This window comes from Eucyclogobius newberryi, unplaced genomic scaffold (assembly GCF_026437365.1).
Source record: "Eucyclogobius newberryi isolate DKJ021-1_F unplaced genomic scaffold, fEucNew1.0.hap1 SCAF_7, whole genome shotgun sequence".
NCBI lineage: Eukaryota > Metazoa > Chordata > Actinopteri > Gobiiformes > Gobiidae > Eucyclogobius > Eucyclogobius newberryi.
In genome coordinates, this window is record NW_027316389.1 from 20,272,384 (window position 1) to 20,289,898 (window position 17,515).

Below are 17,515 nucleotides of genomic sequence, written 5' to 3' on the forward strand. Positions count from 1 at the left end.
TAAAGGAAGCTGTTATCATTCTCGTTATAGCGTTTTACTGGCCATCTGGACACGAGTCTTTTCCTTTCTAAACACCTGGCGCTTCTCTCATATTTGCTCAATTTGTACGACTTCTCTTTCTGCAAAATCACATCATTTTTCATCCAAACTGTGCGTTTTATTTGTGCGATTTGGAGAGAATTAAGTGGTGAAAAAGACAAAGATGCTCTTGTCCTTTGCTTTGCCCCTGAGCTTGGACAGAACACAAAACACGCCACAAGGACTTTTTTGTGTTTCTTTGCATTTTAAAATTCAATATCAGAAGTAGCCGTTCCAGGGATAAAAGCAGCACACGGTTACGGTAAAACGGAACTGAACCGGGACAAACAAAAGCGAGTGCTCGTGATAACTGTGTCCTGTTACCAACGCGACCGGAGCTTTTTTTCTTCAAACGCTCTCTCCGCAGAAGAGGGGGGGGGGCGAAACACTTTTAATTGAACCACTCCACAAATGGAAGTCGCAGAGGATTATTCAGTTCCGTTTGAAACAACGTGACGGTCGACTCGAGCCCTCACTTAACGCGGTTGCAGAAGTTTCAATTTGCTGATTTCGCGTGGGTTACGAAGCACTAGAATAAGTACATTTAGAAGAAAGGATCAATGATAATGGTAGTTTTCTAGAGCTACTGTCACTCACAAACATGTTGGCTTTCCACTGTTTTTGAGGACAATACACTGATTTGTATTCATTTCCTGAAGACCGACGCTAACCTTGAACAATTTCCTTAACTTAACGCTTAATCTTTACCTATTTCAAACCATATCTTAACTTAAAATCACATTGTTGTTCTAATGATAAAGGATATGCGACTAGGGATGTCAAGATTATTTGGTTAAATCGATAATCGTGATTATTCAGGTCACAATATGAACCGCACTAGAAAATAATCATTGTGACAAAAAGTAACGCTGAATGTGATTTAGTCTGTTAATAATAACTGACATCATTATAAGTGTATCATTAACTTATTGGCATTCAGAACGTTTGATTTCATAAACTATTCGACTGACGTGAAGTGCAATGATTGTTAGGATATTAGACCTTTTAATGACCAAAATTGTCCTGTATCAATACTAAACTGGTCTGTTTTAGGGTTGTTGTTGTTAGGCCTGTTACTACTACATTACTACAATATATTGACATTTCATACTTTTGTTTGCTCTAGTGGGGAAATTGGCTTTTTTATAGTAAAGGATTTGAGCTGTAGATGTTTGAATGACCTATTATAGATACTAAACGCATATTTAAGTGTTGAATTTTGCTATCAATTCATTGCAGATTGTGTGTTTTAACATTATACATTTAGAAAAGTGGATTCTTTAGCTCCAGAGTAATTGTGTCAGTGGTGTCGAGTAGATTCAATATTATCGTTTAACATGAGCAATATATCGCACTTCAGAATGTGTTTTTGTGACCGGCCCCGTTGTAGTCGACTAGAGAAATTATTGTTCATGTTCATAGACTAAAGACATGGACTGGTGCTCGCAAAACCTCTCAAAACGATTACTACGATTACGAAAACTATGTACCCAAAACTCTTAAAATCAACATCAACAGGATAATCGACTAAAGGACTGCAACCCTTGTGTGTTTATAGGTGCAATTTTGAGGGCTTTACACATTCAACAGAGATTTATCTTGTAGTGTTCATTGTTACAGCGACACTGCTAATATCTCATCCCTCTGAAACCACCATCGGTAGCAAAATAAATAAATGAAAAATGTCGGGAGCATAAAACAAAAGCATCAGATGTTTGCCGTTGCATCTTGAAGAGTTTGACGTCTCAGTCGTTACACAACGTTTCGGACGGCGCGATTGTCAGACGTGTTGTAGCGGCACAGACGGCGGCGGTGCTGTGGCCGGTTGCTATGGGAACTCGGAGGAAGCAGGTTTTTCGCGGCGAGGGAGGCGTGATTGACGGAACGGGAACGGAGCGGGAGAGGGCGAGAGAGGAGAGCGTGAGAGAGAGAGGAGAGAGGAGACAGGAACGGTGATGACACAAGGTATTCGTGAAGATATCAGATGATGAGCTACAAGGACTCAAGGGACTTCCAAGAAAAAGGTTAAATACAAAAGGTAAGAGAGAGAGAGAGAGAGAGAGATACAGGTAGAGAGAGAAAGAGAGAAAGGATGAGACAGAGAGCAAATGAAAGAGTAAACTAGAGGAGTAAATAAAAGAAAGTAAATGAGTAAAAGAGAGAAACTAAATAATAATAATAAATTAAAATATAGCCGCAAGCGGCAATGATCGGCCCTCGCCACGCCGCCGCCACACCGCCGCCACGCCGCAAGAGGAGGGGGCGCTAACGTGCCCCAATTGTCCTTTTATTACGCCTACTGCTGAATCTGTGATGCTGTCACATCTTCTCCCCTTTGTTTTACCATCAAAAAGCAATTTTATTTTGAATTCTTGGCAAAATGTGCGGCTTTGCCGCACAGACACCGTGACTCTTTGAATAAAAATGTGGATAACTTTTGATGGTCCTGAAGATGAGTCTCACCAAATTTCAGGTTAATAGGGCTGACGCCCTGAGTTTGTGAAAGTCTAAAGTGTAAACATGTTCTGGCGATTTCCCCATTGGAATAACATGGAAGGTTTCGGTCATCGTTACGGCAACGCCATAACAATTATGACATGGGTCTCATTGACTTTTTTGATGGGGATGCTAAAATTGAGTTGTGTGTCAAATTTCATATAATTTCGCAAAACTAAACATTTAACCTCCATATAAAATCTGTAGGGGGCGCTGTGGCGCCAAATGAATTTATTTCACTTCAAGTAGGTTTAGGGCAAAGAGTTTAACAACTGATTCTAATTTGACGCAATTCGGACTTTATCTGCGCAAACGGCAGAAATTTTAAATATGGGAGATTTCTGAAATTCTAGCTACAGTTTGCGGCTTCGCCGCACAGAGACCGTGAGAGGTATCAATGTAATTTGGATAACTTTTGATGTCCCACTCCTCAGTAGCATTTTCACCAAATTTCAGCTTTTTAGGGCCACCGCCCTGGGAGGAGTTCGTAAAAGTACGACGTTTGGAAAAACTCCGAAGTCCTGTTTAGCCATTTTTGAAGCAATATGGCCGACATTTGGTTGGGCGGACGGCGTTGCCGTAATAATATTTTTTACTTCTCTTGTCACCATCTACCTCTGCGCCAAATTTCATGATTCTACGATCAGATTTTTTTGGGGTCATTTCCCATCTCTCAATGCATTTTTGGTACATTTGGGGGCGCTGACGCGCCAATTTTTTTATTTTAGAAAAGGGAAATAGCCAGAATGTAGAGAGGCAGGATTTTTAGAGGTGTGAAAATTTTTGTGACTTTTCGTCAATGTTCACTGGGTGAGAAATAGGGGGGTTGGTCCCGAGAAGAAAAAAGAAGAAAGAATAATATAGCCGCAAGCGGCAATGATCGGCCCTCGCCACGCCGCCGCCGCCACGCCGCAAGAGCGTGTAATTGTCCTTTTATTACGCCTACAGTGTCAGTCAAATTTGCTGCGCCGCCTCACAGAGACCGTAGCACTTAGAATATAAATATGGATAACTTTTGATGCCGCGCTTGTGTAGATGATATTTCCCAAAGTAAAGCTTGATCGGGCTATTGCCCAGGGAGGAGTTTGTTAAAGTGTGAAGCATGAATTTGAACATTTCAAAGATTTGGCGTTTTCCCATTTGTGACAGTATATTTGCGGGTCCGCCACACAGAGACCGTAGCACTTAGAATCAAAATATGGATAAGTTTTGATGCCCCGCTTGTGTAGATGATTTTCTCCAAATATGAACTTGATCGGACAATCGCCCTAGGAGGAGTTCGTTAAAGTGTGAAGCGTAAAAATGTGGTGATTTGAGCGATTCTACGATTTTCCCATAAGGATAACATGGGATGTTTCTGTCATCGCTACGGTTACGCCGTACAAAATATGACTTTGGCTCTCATACTTTTATGATTTGGATGGCAAATTAGAATTTTGTTCAAAATATCATGTCATTTGGAAAAACTCTATTGTTTATAGGCCACTCTGAAGGCCAAATAGTCAGAATTCTGGGAAACGTTTGCGGCTCCGTCGCACAGAGACCGTAAAATCTATCCTTAAAATTTGGATAACTTTAGATGCCCCACTTGTCTAGAGGACGTACACCGATTTTGAGGTTGGTGGGCAAAACGCACTAGGAGGAGTTCGTTAAAGTGTGAAACAGAAAAATGTGGATATTCGAGAGATTTAGCGGTTTTCCCATAGGGATAACATGGGAGGTTTATGTCATCGCTACGACTACGCCGTAAAAATTAAGGCATTTGTCTGATTGGCTTTTTTGATCGCGATGCCAAAATAGAATTTTGGGTAAAGTTTAGAAAATTTTAGTAAAACTAATTTTTGACCTTCAATGTTAATTTAAAGGTCACTCTGTAGGGGGCGCTATCGCGCCCATTTCAATTTTGTCATCATAAACTGGTCCAAACTAGAAAGTTGAACAACTGATTCAAATTTGGTCCTAATCGGACTTGTTTTGATCAAATGGGAACAATTTTTAGATCTGCAATATCCCAAAATAAGTTGTCCAACTTTGCGGCTGCGCCGCACACAGACCGTAAAAGGTATCTCAAAAAATTGGATAACTTTAGATGCCCCACTTGTCCAGAGGACGTACACCGATTTTGAAGTTGTTGGGCAAAACGCCCTAGGAGGAGTTCGTCAAAGTTTGACGTGAACAAAATGGCTAACACAGCGTGTTTTCATTTTCAAAGGAAGATGGCGGCCATAGGGTAAGTCTGGGGGCGTGGCCACAATAATATTTGTTTTTTGTCCTCACAAGAGGAATGCGTGTTCCGAATTTCGTAGCTTTACGACAAAGTTGACCTCGGGGCGTCTCCCATAGGCGCAATGTATTTTGACTTTTGTCGGTGGCGCTGTCGCGCCATTTTTTTAGGAAAAAAAAAATGGCCCAGAAAAAACTAAATTTTTCGCCGATTCTGAATTTTGGGCAAAGTTTGGTAAGTTTTTGAGCATGTTCAGGGGGTCAAATTAGAGTTCAAAGCGATGAAGAACAAGAAAAATAATAATAATTAAAGCCGCAAGCGGCATCCAACGGCCCTCGCGGGCCGCCGGCCTTCCGACTCTGCGCTTTCGACTTGATAAAGATGGCGCCCTTATTGTGTCTTGAATTAAAAAAGAACTTGACAGACGGCGACACATTGGACATGGCCAATCCAGTGCAAATGAACACAAGTGTCAGTCAAATTTGCTGCGCCGCCGCACAGAGACCGTAGCACTTGGAATAAAAATATGGATAACTTTTGATGCCCCGCTTGTGTAGATGATATTTCCCAAAGTAAAGGTTGATCGAGCTATTGCCCACGGAGGAGTTTGTTAAAGTGTGAAGCGTAAATGTGAACATTTCAAGGATTTGGCGTTTTTCCCATTTGTGACAGTATATTTGCAGCTCCACGGCACAGAGACCGTACCACTTAAAATCAAAATATGGATAACTTTTGATGCCCTGTTTGTGTAGATGATTTTCCCCAAATATGAGCTTGATCAGGCAATCGCCCTAGGAGGAGTTCGTTGAAGTGTGAAGCGTAAAAATGTGGTCATTTTAGAGATTTCGCTGTTTTCCTATTTCTGACATATTTGCAGCTCCACGGCACAGAGACCGTAGCACTTGAAATCAAAATATGGATACGTTTTGATGCCCCGCTTGTGTAGATGATATTCCCCAAATATGAACTTGATCGGACAATCGCCCTAGGAGGAGTTCATTAAAGTGTGAAGCGTAAAAATGTGGTGATTTGAGCGATTCTGCGATTTTCCCATAAGGATAACATGGGATGTTTCTGTCATCGCTACGGTTACGCCGTACAAAATATGACTTTGGCTCTCATACTTGTATGATCAGGATGGCAAATTAGAATTTTGTGCAAAATATCATGTCATTTGGAAAAACTCTATTGTTTATAGGCCACTCTGAAGGCCAAATAGTCAGAATTCTGGGAAACGTTTGCGGCTCCGTCGCACAGAGACCGTAAAAGTTATCCTTAAAATTTGGATAACTTTAGATGCACCACTTGTCTAGAGGACGTACACCGATTTTGAGGTTGGTGGGCAAAACGCACTAGGAGGACTTCGTTAAAGTGTAAAACATAAAAATGTGGTAATTTGAGAGATTTGGTGGTTTTCCCATAGGGATAACATGGGAGGTTTCTGTCATCGCTACGACAACGCCGTAAAAAATTAGGCATTTTTGTGATTGGCTTTTGTGATCGGGACGACAAAATAGAATTTTGGGTAAAGTTTAGACAATTTTGGTAAAACTAATTTTTGACCTTCAATGTTAATTTAAAGGTCACTCTGTAGGGGGCGCTATCACTGCCATTTCAATTTTGTCAGCCTAAACTGGTCCAAACTAGAAAGTTTAACAACTGATTCAAATTTGGTCCTAATCGGACTTGTTTTGATCAAATGGGAACAATTTTTAGATCTGCAATATCCCAAAATAAGTTGTCCAACTTTGCGGCTGCGCCGCACACAGACCGTAAGAGGTATCTGAAAAAATTGGATAACTTTAGATGCCCCACTTGTTCAGAGGACCTCCGCCGATTTTGAAGTTGGTGGGCAAAACGCCCTAGGAGGAGTTCGTCAAAGTTTGACGTGAACAAAATGGCTAACACAGCGTGTTTTCATTTTCAAAGGAAGATGGCGGCCATAGGGTAAGTCTGGGGGCGTGGCCACAATAATATTTGTTTTTTGTCCTCACAAGAGGAATGCGTGTTCCGAATATCGTAGCTTTACGACAAAGTTGACCTCGGGGCGTCTCCCATAGGCGCAATGTATTTTGACTTTTGTCGGTGGCGCTGTCGCGCCATTTTTTTAGGAAAAAAAAAATGGCCCAGAAAAAACAAAATTTTTCGCCGATTCTGAATTTTGGGCAAAGTTTGGTGAATTTTTGAGCATGTTCAGGAGGTCAAATTAGAGTTCAAAGCGATGAAGAACAAGAAAAACTAAAGCCGCAAGCGGCATCCAACGGCCCTCGCGGGCCGCCGGCCTTCCGACTCTGCGCTTTCGACTTGATAAAGATGGCGCCCTTATTGTGTTGAATTAAAAAAGAACTTGACAGACGGCGACACATTGGACATGGCCAATCCAGTGCAAATGAACACAAGTGTCAGTCAAATTTGCTGCGCCGCCGCACAGAGACCGTAGCACTTGGAATAAAAATATGGATAACTTTTGATGCCGCGCTTGTGTAGATGATTTTTCCCAAAGTAAAGCTTGATCGAGCTATTGCCCACGGAGGAGTTTGTTAAAGTGTGAAGCGTAAATGTGAACATTTCAAGGATTTGGCGTTTTTCCCATTTGTGACAGTATATTTGCAGCTCCACGGCACAGAGACCGTACCACTTAAAATCAAAATATGGATAACTTTTGATGCCCCGTTTGTGTAGATGATTTTCCCCAAATATGAGCTTGATCGGGCAATCGGCCTAGGAGGAGTTCGTTAAAGTGTGAAGCGTAAAAATGTGGTGATTTTAGAGATTTCGCTGTTTTCCCATTTCTGACATATATTTGCGGGTCCGCCACACAGAGACCGTAGCACTTAGAATCAAAATATGGGTAAGTTTTGATGCCCCGCTTGTGTAGATGATATTCTCCAAATATGAACTTGATCGGACAATCGCCCTAGGAGGAGTTTGTTAAAGTGTGAAGCGTAAAAATGTGGTGATTTGAGCGATTCTACGATTTTCCCATAAGGATAACATGGGATGTTTCTGTCAACGCTACGGTTACGCCGTACAAAATATGACTTTGGCTCTCATACTTGTATGATCAGGATGGCAAATTAGAATTTCGTTCAAAATATCATGTCATTTGGAAAAACTCTATTGTTTATAGGCCACTCTGAAGGCCAAATAGTCAGAATTCTGGGAAACGTTTGCGGCTCCGTCGCACAAAGACCGTAAAAGTTATCCTTAAAATTTGGATAACTTTAGATACACCACTTGTCTAGAGGACGTACACCGATTTTGAGGTTGGTGGGCAAAACGCACTAGGAGGACTTCGTTAAAGTGTAAAACATAAAAATGTGGTAATTTGAGAGATTTTGTGGTTTTCCCATAGGGATAACATGGGAGGTTTCTGTCATCGCTACGACTACGGCGTAAAAATTTAGGCATTTTTGTGATTGGCTTTTGTGATCGGGACGGCAAAATAGAATTTTGGGTAAAGTTTAGACAATTTTGGTAAAACTAATTTTTGACCTTCAATGTTAATTTAAAGGTCACTCTGTAGGGGGCGCTATCACTGCCATTTCAATTTTGTCAGCCTAAACTGGTCCAAACTAGAAAGTTTAACAACTGATTCAAATTTGGTCCTAATCGGACTGGTTTTGATCAAATGGGAGCAATTTTTAGACCTGCAATATTCCAAAATAAGTTGTCCAACTTTGCGGCTGCGCCGCACACAGACCGTAAAAGGTATCTCAAAAAATTGAATAACTTTAGATGCCCCACTCGTCCAGAGGACGTACGCCGATTTTGAAGTCGGCGGGCAAAACGCCCTAGGAGGAGTTCGTCAAAGTTTGACGTAAACAAAATGGCTAACTCAGCTTGTTTTCATTTTCAAAGGAAGATGGCGGCCATAGGGTAAGTTTGGGGGCGTGGCCACAATGATTTTTTTTGTTTATCCTCACGAGAGGAATGCGTGTCCCGAATTTCGTAGCTTTACGCCAAAGTTGACCTCGGGGCGTCTCCCATAGGCGCAATGTATTTTGACTTTTGTCGGTGGCGCTGTCGCGCCATTTTTTAACGAAAAAAAAAATGGCCCAGAAAAAATAAAATTTTTCGCCGATTCTGAATTTTGGGCAAAGTTTGGTGAGTTTTTGAGCATGTTCAGGGGGTCAAATTAGAGATCAAAGCGCTGAAGAAGAACAAGAAAAATTAAAGCCGCAAGCGGCATCCAACGGCCCTCGCGGGCCGCCGGCCTTCCGACTCTGCGCTTTCGACTTGATAAAGATGGCGCCCTTATTGTGTCTTGAATTAAAAAAGAACTTGACAGACGGCGACACATTCGACATGGCCAATCCAGTGCAAATGAACACAAGTGTCAGTCAAATTTGCTGCGCCGCCGCACAGAGACCGTAGCACTTAGAATATAAATATGGATAACTTTTGATGCCCCGCTTGTGTAGATGATATTTCCCAAAGTAAAGCTTGATTGAGCTATTGCCCACGGAGGAGTTTGTTAAAGTGTGAAGCGTAAATTTGAACATTTCAAAGATTTGGCGTTTTCCCATTTGTGACAGTATATTTGCAGCTCCACGGCACAGAGACCGTAGCACTTAAAATCAAAATATGGATAACTTTTGATGCCCCGTTTGTGTAGATGATTTTCCCCAAACATGAGTTTGATCGGACAATCGCCCTGGGAGGAGTTCATTAAAGTGTGAAGCATAAAAATGTGGTCATTTTAGAGATATCGCGGTTTTCCCATTTCTGACATATATTTGCGGGTCCGCCACACAGAGACTGTAGCACTTAGAATCAAAATATGGATACGTTTTGATGCCCCACTTGTATAGATGATATTCTCCAAATATGAACTTGATCGGACAATCGCCCTAGGAGGAGTTCATTAAAGTGTGAAGCGTAAAAATGTGGTGATTTGAGCGATTCTGCGATTTTTCCATAAGGATAACATGGGATGTTTCTGTCATCGCTACGGTTACGCCGTACAAAATATGACTTTGGCTCTCATACTTTTATGATCAGGATGGCAAATTAGAATTTTGTTCAAAATATCATGTCATTTGGAAAAACTATATTGTTTATAGGCCACTCTGAAGGCCAAATAGTCAGAATTCTGGGAAACGTTTACGGCTCCGTCGCACAGAGACCGTAAATGTTATCCTTAAAATTTGAATAACTTTAGATGCCCCACTTGTCTAGAGGAGGTACACCGATTTTGAGGTTGGTGGGCAAAACGCACTAGGAGGAGTTCGTTAAAGTGTAAAACATAAAAATGTGGTAATTTGAGAGATTTTGCGGTTTTCCCATAGGGATAACATGGGAGGTTTCTGTCATCGCTACGACTACGCCGTAAAAATTTAGGCATTTTTGTGATTGGCTTTTGTGATCGGGACGGCAAAATAGAATTTTGGGTAAAGTTTAGACAATTTTGGTAAAACTAATTTTTGACCTTCAATGTTAATTTAAAGGTCACTCTGTAGGGGGCGCTATCGCGGCCATTTCAATTTTGTCAGCCTAAACTGGTCCAAACTAGAAAGTTTAACAACTGATTCAAATTTGGTCCTAATCGGACTGGTTTTGATCAAAAGGGAGCAATTTTTAGATCTGCAATATTCCAAAATAAGTTGTCCAACTTTGCGGCCGCGCCGCACACAGACCGTAAAAGGTATCTCAAAAAATTGAATAACTTTAGATGCCCCACTTGTCCAGAGGACGTACGCCGATTTTGAAGTCGGTGGGCAAAACGCCCTAGGAGGAGTTCGTCAAAGTTTGACGTGAACAAAATGGCTAACACAGCGTGTTTTCATTTTCAAAGGAAGATGGCGGCCATAGGGTAAGTCTGGGGGCGTGGCCACAATGATTTTTTTTCTTTGTCCTCACGAGAGGAATGCGTGTCCCGAATTTCGTAGCTTTACGCCAAAGTTGACCTCGGGGCGTCTCCCATAGGCGCAATGTATTTTGACTTTTGTCTGTGGCGCTGTCGCGCCATTTTTTTACGAAAAAAAAAATGGCCCAGAAAAAATACAATTTTTCGCCGATTCTGAATTTTGGGCAAAGTTTGGTGAGTTTTTGAGCATGTTCAGGGGGTCAAATTAGAGATCAAAGCGCTGAAGAAGAACAAGAAAAATTAAAGCCGCAAGCGGCATCCAACGGCCCTCGCGGGCCGCCGGCCTTCCGACTCTGCTCTCTGCATTTTACAGAGATGGCGCTAACGCAATTGTCTAAGAACTAAGACAGCGACACATTGGACATGTACAATGCTGTGCTTAACCAGTGCAAATGAACACAAATGTCGGTCAAATGTGCAGCTCCAGCGCACAGAGACCGTGACACTTGGAATAAAAATATGGATAACTTTTGATGCTCCGCTTGTGTAGATTATTTTTCCCAAATATGAGCTTGATCGAGCTTTTGCCCACAGAGGACTTCATTAAAGTGTGAAGCGTAAATGTGAACATTTCAAGGATTTGGTGTTTTTCCCATTTGTGACAATATATTTGCAGCTCCACGGCACAGAGACCGTAGCACTTAAAATCAAAATATGGATAACTTTTGATGCCCCATTTGTGTAGATGATTTCCCCAAATATGAGCTTGATCGGGCAATCGGCCTAGGAGGAGTTGGTGAAAGTGTGAAGCGTGAAAATGTGGTCATTTTAGAGATTTCGCTGTTTTCCCATTTCTGACATATATTTGCGGGTCCGCCACACAGAGACCGTAGCACTTAGAATCAAAATATGGGTAAGTTTTGATGCCCCGCTTGTGTAGATGATATTCTCCAAATATGAACTTGATCGGACAATCGCCCTAGGAGGAGTTTGTTAAAGTGTGAAGTGTAAAAATGTGGTGATTTGAGCGATTCTACGATTTTCCCATAAGGATAACATGGGATGTTTCTGTCAACGCTACGGTTACGCCGTACAAAATATGACTTTGGCTCTCATACTTTTATGATCAGGATGGCAAATTAGAATTTTTTTCAAAATATCATGTCATTTGGAAAAACTCTATTGTTTATAGGCCACTCTGAAGGCCAAATAGTCAGAATTCTGGGAAACGTTTGCGGCTCCGTCGCACAAAGACCGTAAAAGTTATCCTTAAAATTTGGATAACTTTAGATACACCACTTGTCTAGAGGACGTACACCGATTTTGAGGTTGGTGGGCAAAACGCACTAGGAGGACTTCGTTAAAGTGTAAAACATAAAAATGTGGTAATTTGAGAGATTTTGTGGTTTTCCCATAGGGATAACATGGGAGGTTTCTGTCATCGCTACGACTACGGCGTAAAAATTTAGGCATTTTTGTGATTGGCTTTTGTGATCGGGACGGCAAAATAGAATTTTGGGTAAAGTTTAGACAATTTTGGTAAAACTAATTTTTGACCTTCAATGTTAATTCAAAGGTCACTCTGTAGGGGGCGCTATCACTGCCATTTCAATTTTGTCAGCCTAAACTGGTCCAAACTAGAAAGTTTAACAACTGATTCAAATTTGGTCCTAATCGGACTGGTTTTGATCAAATGGGAGCAATTTTTAGACCTGCAATATTCCAAAATAAGTTGTCCAACTTTGCGGCTGCGCCGCACACAGACCGTAAAAGGTATCTCAAAAAATTGAATAACTTTAGATGCCCCACTTGTCCAGAGGACGTACGCCGATTTTGAAGTCGGTGGGCAAAACGCCCTAGGAGGAGTTCGTCAAAGTTTGACGTAAACAAAATGGCTAACTCAGCTTGTTTTCATTTTCAAAGGAAGATGGCGGCCATAGGGTAAGTTTGGGGGCGTGGCCACAATGATTTTTTTTGTTTATCCTCACGAGAGGAATGCGTGTCCCGAATTTCGTAGCTTTACGCCAAAGTTGACCTCGGGGCGTCTCCCATAGGCGCAATGTATTTTGACTTTTGTCGGTGGCGCTGTCGCGCCATTTTTTAACGAAAAAAAAAATGGCCCAGAAAAAATAAAATTTTTCGCCGATTCTGAATTTTGGGCAAAGTTTGGTGAGTTTTTGAGCATGTTCAGGGGGTCAAATTAGAGATCAAAGCGCTGAAGAAGAACAAGAAAAATTAAAGCCGCAAGCGGCATCCAACGGCCCTCGCGGGCCGCCGGCCTTCCGACTCTGCGCTTTTGACTTGATAAAGATGGCGCCCTTATTGTGTGTTGAATAAAAAAAGAACTTGACAGACGGCGACACATTGGACATGGCCAATCCAGTGCAAATGAACACAAGTGTCAGTCAAATTTGCTGCGCCGCCGCACAGAGACCGTAGCACTTGGAATAAAAATATGGATAACTTTTGGTGCACCGCTTGTGTAGATGATTTTTCCCAAAGTAAAGCTTGATCGAGCTATTGCCCACGGAGGAGTTTGTTAAAGTGTGAAGCATAAATGTGAACATTTCAAGGATTTGGCGTTTTTCCCATTTGTGACAGTATTTTTGCAGCTCCACGGCACAGAGACCGTACCACTTAGAATCAAAATATGGATAACTTTTGATGCCCCGTTTGTGTAGATGATTTTCCCCAAATATGAGCTTGATCGGGCAATCGGCCTAGGAGGAGTTCGTTAAAGTGTGAAGCGTAAAAATGTGGTGATTTTAGAGATTTCGCTGTTTTCCCATTTCTGACATATATTTGCGGGTCCGCCACACAGAGACCGTAGCACTTAGAATCAAAATATGGGTAAGTTTTGATGCCCCGCTTGTGTAGATGATATTCTCCAAATATGAACTTGATCGGACAATCGCCCTAGGAGGAGTTTGTTAAAGTGTGAAGCGTAAAAATGTGGTGATTTGAGCGATTCTACGATTTTCCCATAAGGATAACATGGGATGTTTCTGTCAACGCTACGGTTACGCCGTACAAAATATGACTTTGGCTCTCATACTTTTATGATCAGGATGGCAAATTAGAATTTTGTTCAAAATATCATGTCATTTGGAAAAACTCTATTGTTTATAGGCCACTCTGAAGGCCAAATAGTCAGAATTCTGGGAAACGTTTGCGGCTCCGTCGCACAAAGACCGTAAAAGTTATCCTTAAAATTTGGATAACTTTAGATACACCACTTGTCTAGAGGACGTACACCGATTTTGAGGTTGGTGGGCAAAACGCACTAGGAGGACTTCGTTAAAGTATAAAACATAAAAATGTGGTAATTTGAGAGATTTTGTGGTTTTCCCATAGGGATAACATGGGAGGTTTCTGTCATCGCTACGACTACGGCGTAAAAATTTAGGCATTTTTGTGATTGGCTTTTGTGATCGGGACGGCAAAATAGAATTTTGGGTAAAGTTTAGACAATTTTGGTAAAACTAATTTTTGACCTTCAATGTTAATTTAAAAGTCACTCTGTAGGGGGCGCTATCACTGCCATTTCAATTTTGTCAGCCTAAACTGGTCCAAACTAGAAAGTTTAACAACTGATTCAAATTTGGTCCTAATAGGACTGGTTTTGATCAAATGGGAGCAATTTTTAGACCTGCAATATTCCAAAATAAGTTGTCCAACTTTGCGGCTGCGCCGCACACAGACCGTAAAAGGTATCTCAAAAAATTGAATAACTTTAGATGCCCCACTTGTCCAGAGGACGTACGCCGATTTTGAAGTCGGTGGGCAAAACGCCCTAGGAGGAGTTCGTCAAAGTTTGACGTAAACAAAATGGCTAACTCAGCTTGTTTTCATTTTCAAAGGAAGATGGCGGCCATAGGGTAAGTTTGGGGGCGTGGCCACAATGATTTTTTTTGTTTATCCTCACGAGAGGAATGCGTGTCCCGAATTTCGTAGCTTTACGCCAAAGTTGACCTCGGGGCGTCTCCCATAGGCGCAATGTATTTTGACTTTTGTCGGTGGCGCTGTCGCGCCATTTTTTAACGAAAAAAAAAATGGCCCAGAAAAAATAAAATTTTTCGCCGATTCTGAATTTTGGGCAAAGTTTGGTGAGTTTTTGAGCATGTTCAGGGGGTCAAATTAGAGATCAAAGCGCTGAAGAAGAACAAGAAAAATTAAAGCCGCAAGCGGCATCCAACGGCCCTCGCGGGCCGCCGGCCTTCCCACTCTGCGCTTTTGACTTGATAAAGATGGCGCCCTTATTGTGTGTTGAATAAAAAAAGAACTTGACAGACGGCGACACATTGGACATGGCCAATCCAGTGCAAATGAACACAAGTGTCAGTCAAATTTGCTGCGCCGCCGCACAGAGACCGTAGCACTTGGAATAAAAATATGGATAACTTTTGATGCCGCGCTTGTGTAGATGATATTTCCCAAAGTAAAGCTTGATCGTGCTATTGCCCACGGAGGAGTTTGTTAAAGTGTGAAGCATAAATGTGAACATTTCAAGGATTTGGCGTTTTTCCCATTTGTGACAGTATTTTTGCAGCTCCACGGCACAGAGACCGTACCACTTAAAATCAAAATATGGATAACTTTTGATGCCCCGTTTGTGTAGATGATTTTCCCCAAATATGAGCTTGATCGGGCAATCGGCCTAGGAGGAGTTCGTTAAAGTGTGAAGCGTAAAAATGTGGTGATTTTAGAGATTTCGCTGTTTTCCCATTTCTGACATATATTTGCGGGTCCGCCACACAGAGACCGTAGCACTTAGAATCAAAATATGGGTAAGTTTTGATGCCCCGCTTGTGTAGATGATATTCTCCAAATATAAACTTGATCGGACAATCGCCCTAGGAGGAGTTTGTTAAAGTGTGAAGCGTAAAAATGTGGTGATTTGAGCGATTCTACGATTTTCCCATAAGGATAACATGGGATGTTTCTGTCAACGCTACGGTTACGCCGTACAAAATATGACTTTGGCTCTCATACTTGTATGATCAGGATGGCAAATTAGAATTTCGTTCAAAATATCATGTCATTTGGAAAAACTCTATTGTTTATAGGCCACTCTGAAGGCCAAATAGTCAGAATTCTGGGAAACGTTTGCGGCTCCGTCGCACAAAGACCGTAAAAGTTATCCTTAAAATTTGGATAACTTTAGATACACCACTTGTCTAGAGGACGTACACCGATTTTGAGGTTGGTGGGCAAAACGCACTAGGAGGACTTCGTTAAAGTGTAAAACATAAAAATGTGGTAATTTGAGAGATTTTGTGGTTTTCCCATAGGGATAACATGGGAGGTTTCTGTCATCGCTACGACTACGGCGTAAAAATTTAGGCATTTTTGTGATTGGCTTTTGTGATCGGGACGGCAAAATAGAATTTTGGGTAAAGTTTAGACAATTTTGGTAAAACTAATTTTTGACCTTCAATGTTAATTCAAAGGTCACTCTGTAGGGGGCGCTATCACTGCCATTTCAATTTTGTCAGCCTAAACTGGTCCAAACTAGAAAGTTTAACAACTGATTCAAATTTGGTCCTAATCGGACTGGTTTTGATCAAATGGGAGCAATTTTTAGACCTGCAATATTCCAAAATAAGTTGTCCAACTTTGCGGCTGCGCCGCACACAGACCGTAAAAGGTATCTCAAAAAATTGAATAACTTTAGATGCCCCACTTGTCCAGAGGACGTACGCCGATTTTGAAGTCGGTGGGCAAAACGCCCTAGGAGGAGTTCGTCAAAGTTTGACGTAAACAAAATGGCTAACTCAGCTTGTTTTCATTTTCAAAGGAAGATGGCGGCCATAGGGTAAGTTTGGGGGCGTGGCCACAATGATTTTTTTTGTTTATCCTCACGAGAGGAATGCGTGTCCCGAATTTCGTAGCTTTACGCCAAAGTTGACCTCGGGGCGTCTCCCATAGGCGCAATGTATTTTGACTTTTGTCGGTGGCGCTGTCGCGCCATTTTTTAACGAAAAAAAAAATGGCCCAGAAAAAATAAAATTTTTCGCCGATTCTGAATTTTGGGCAAAGTTTGGTGAGTTTTTGAGCATGTTCAGGGGGTCAAATTAGAGATCAAAGCGCTGAAGAAGAACAAGAAAAATTAAAGCCGCAAGCGGCATCCAACGGCCCTCGCGGGCCGCCGCCCTTCCGACTCTGCGCTTTCGACTTGATAAAGATGGCGCCCTTATTGTGTTGAATTAAAAAAGAACTTGACAGACGCCGACACAATTGACATGGCCAATCCAGTGTAAATGAACACAAGTGTCAGTCAAATGTGCGGGTCCGCCGCACAGAGACCGTGACACTTGGAATAAAAATATGGATAACTTTTGATGCTCCGCTTGTGTAGATGATTTTCCCCAAATATAAGCTTGATCGAGCTATTGCCCTTAGAGGAGTTTGTTAAAGTGTGAAGCGTAAATGTGAACATTTCAGAGATTTCGCTGTTTTCCCATTTCTGACATATATTTGCGGGTCGGCCACACAGAGACCGTAGCACTTGGAATAAAAATATGGATAGCTTTTGATGCCCCGTTTGTGTAGATGATTTTCCCCAAATATGAGCTTGATCGGGCAATCGGCCTAGGAGGAGTTGGTTAAAGTGTGAAGCGTAAAAATGTGGTGATTTTAGAGATTTCGCTGTTTTCCCATTTCTGACATTTATTTGCGGGTCCGCCACACAGAGACCGTAGCACTTAGAATCAAAATATGGGTAAGTTTTGATGCCCCGCTTGTGTAGATGATATTCTCCAAATATGAACTTGATCGGACAATCGCCCTAGGAGGAGTTTGTTAAAGTGTGAAGCGTAAAAATGTGGTGATTTGAGCGATTCTACGATTTTCCCATAAGGATAACATGGGATGTTTCTGTCAACGCTACGGTTACGCCGTACAAAATA

The 17,515-nt window shown here is 41.8% G+C and overlaps 1 protein-coding gene across 1 annotated transcript in view; it reads right to left on the minus strand.

The window, feature by feature from the left end:
• immp2l (inner mitochondrial membrane peptidase subunit 2) overlaps positions 1 to 17,515 on the minus strand; it is a 154,196-nt gene that overhangs the window by 75,066 nt on the left and 61,615 nt on the right. The gene's annotated exons all lie outside the window — the stretch shown is intronic.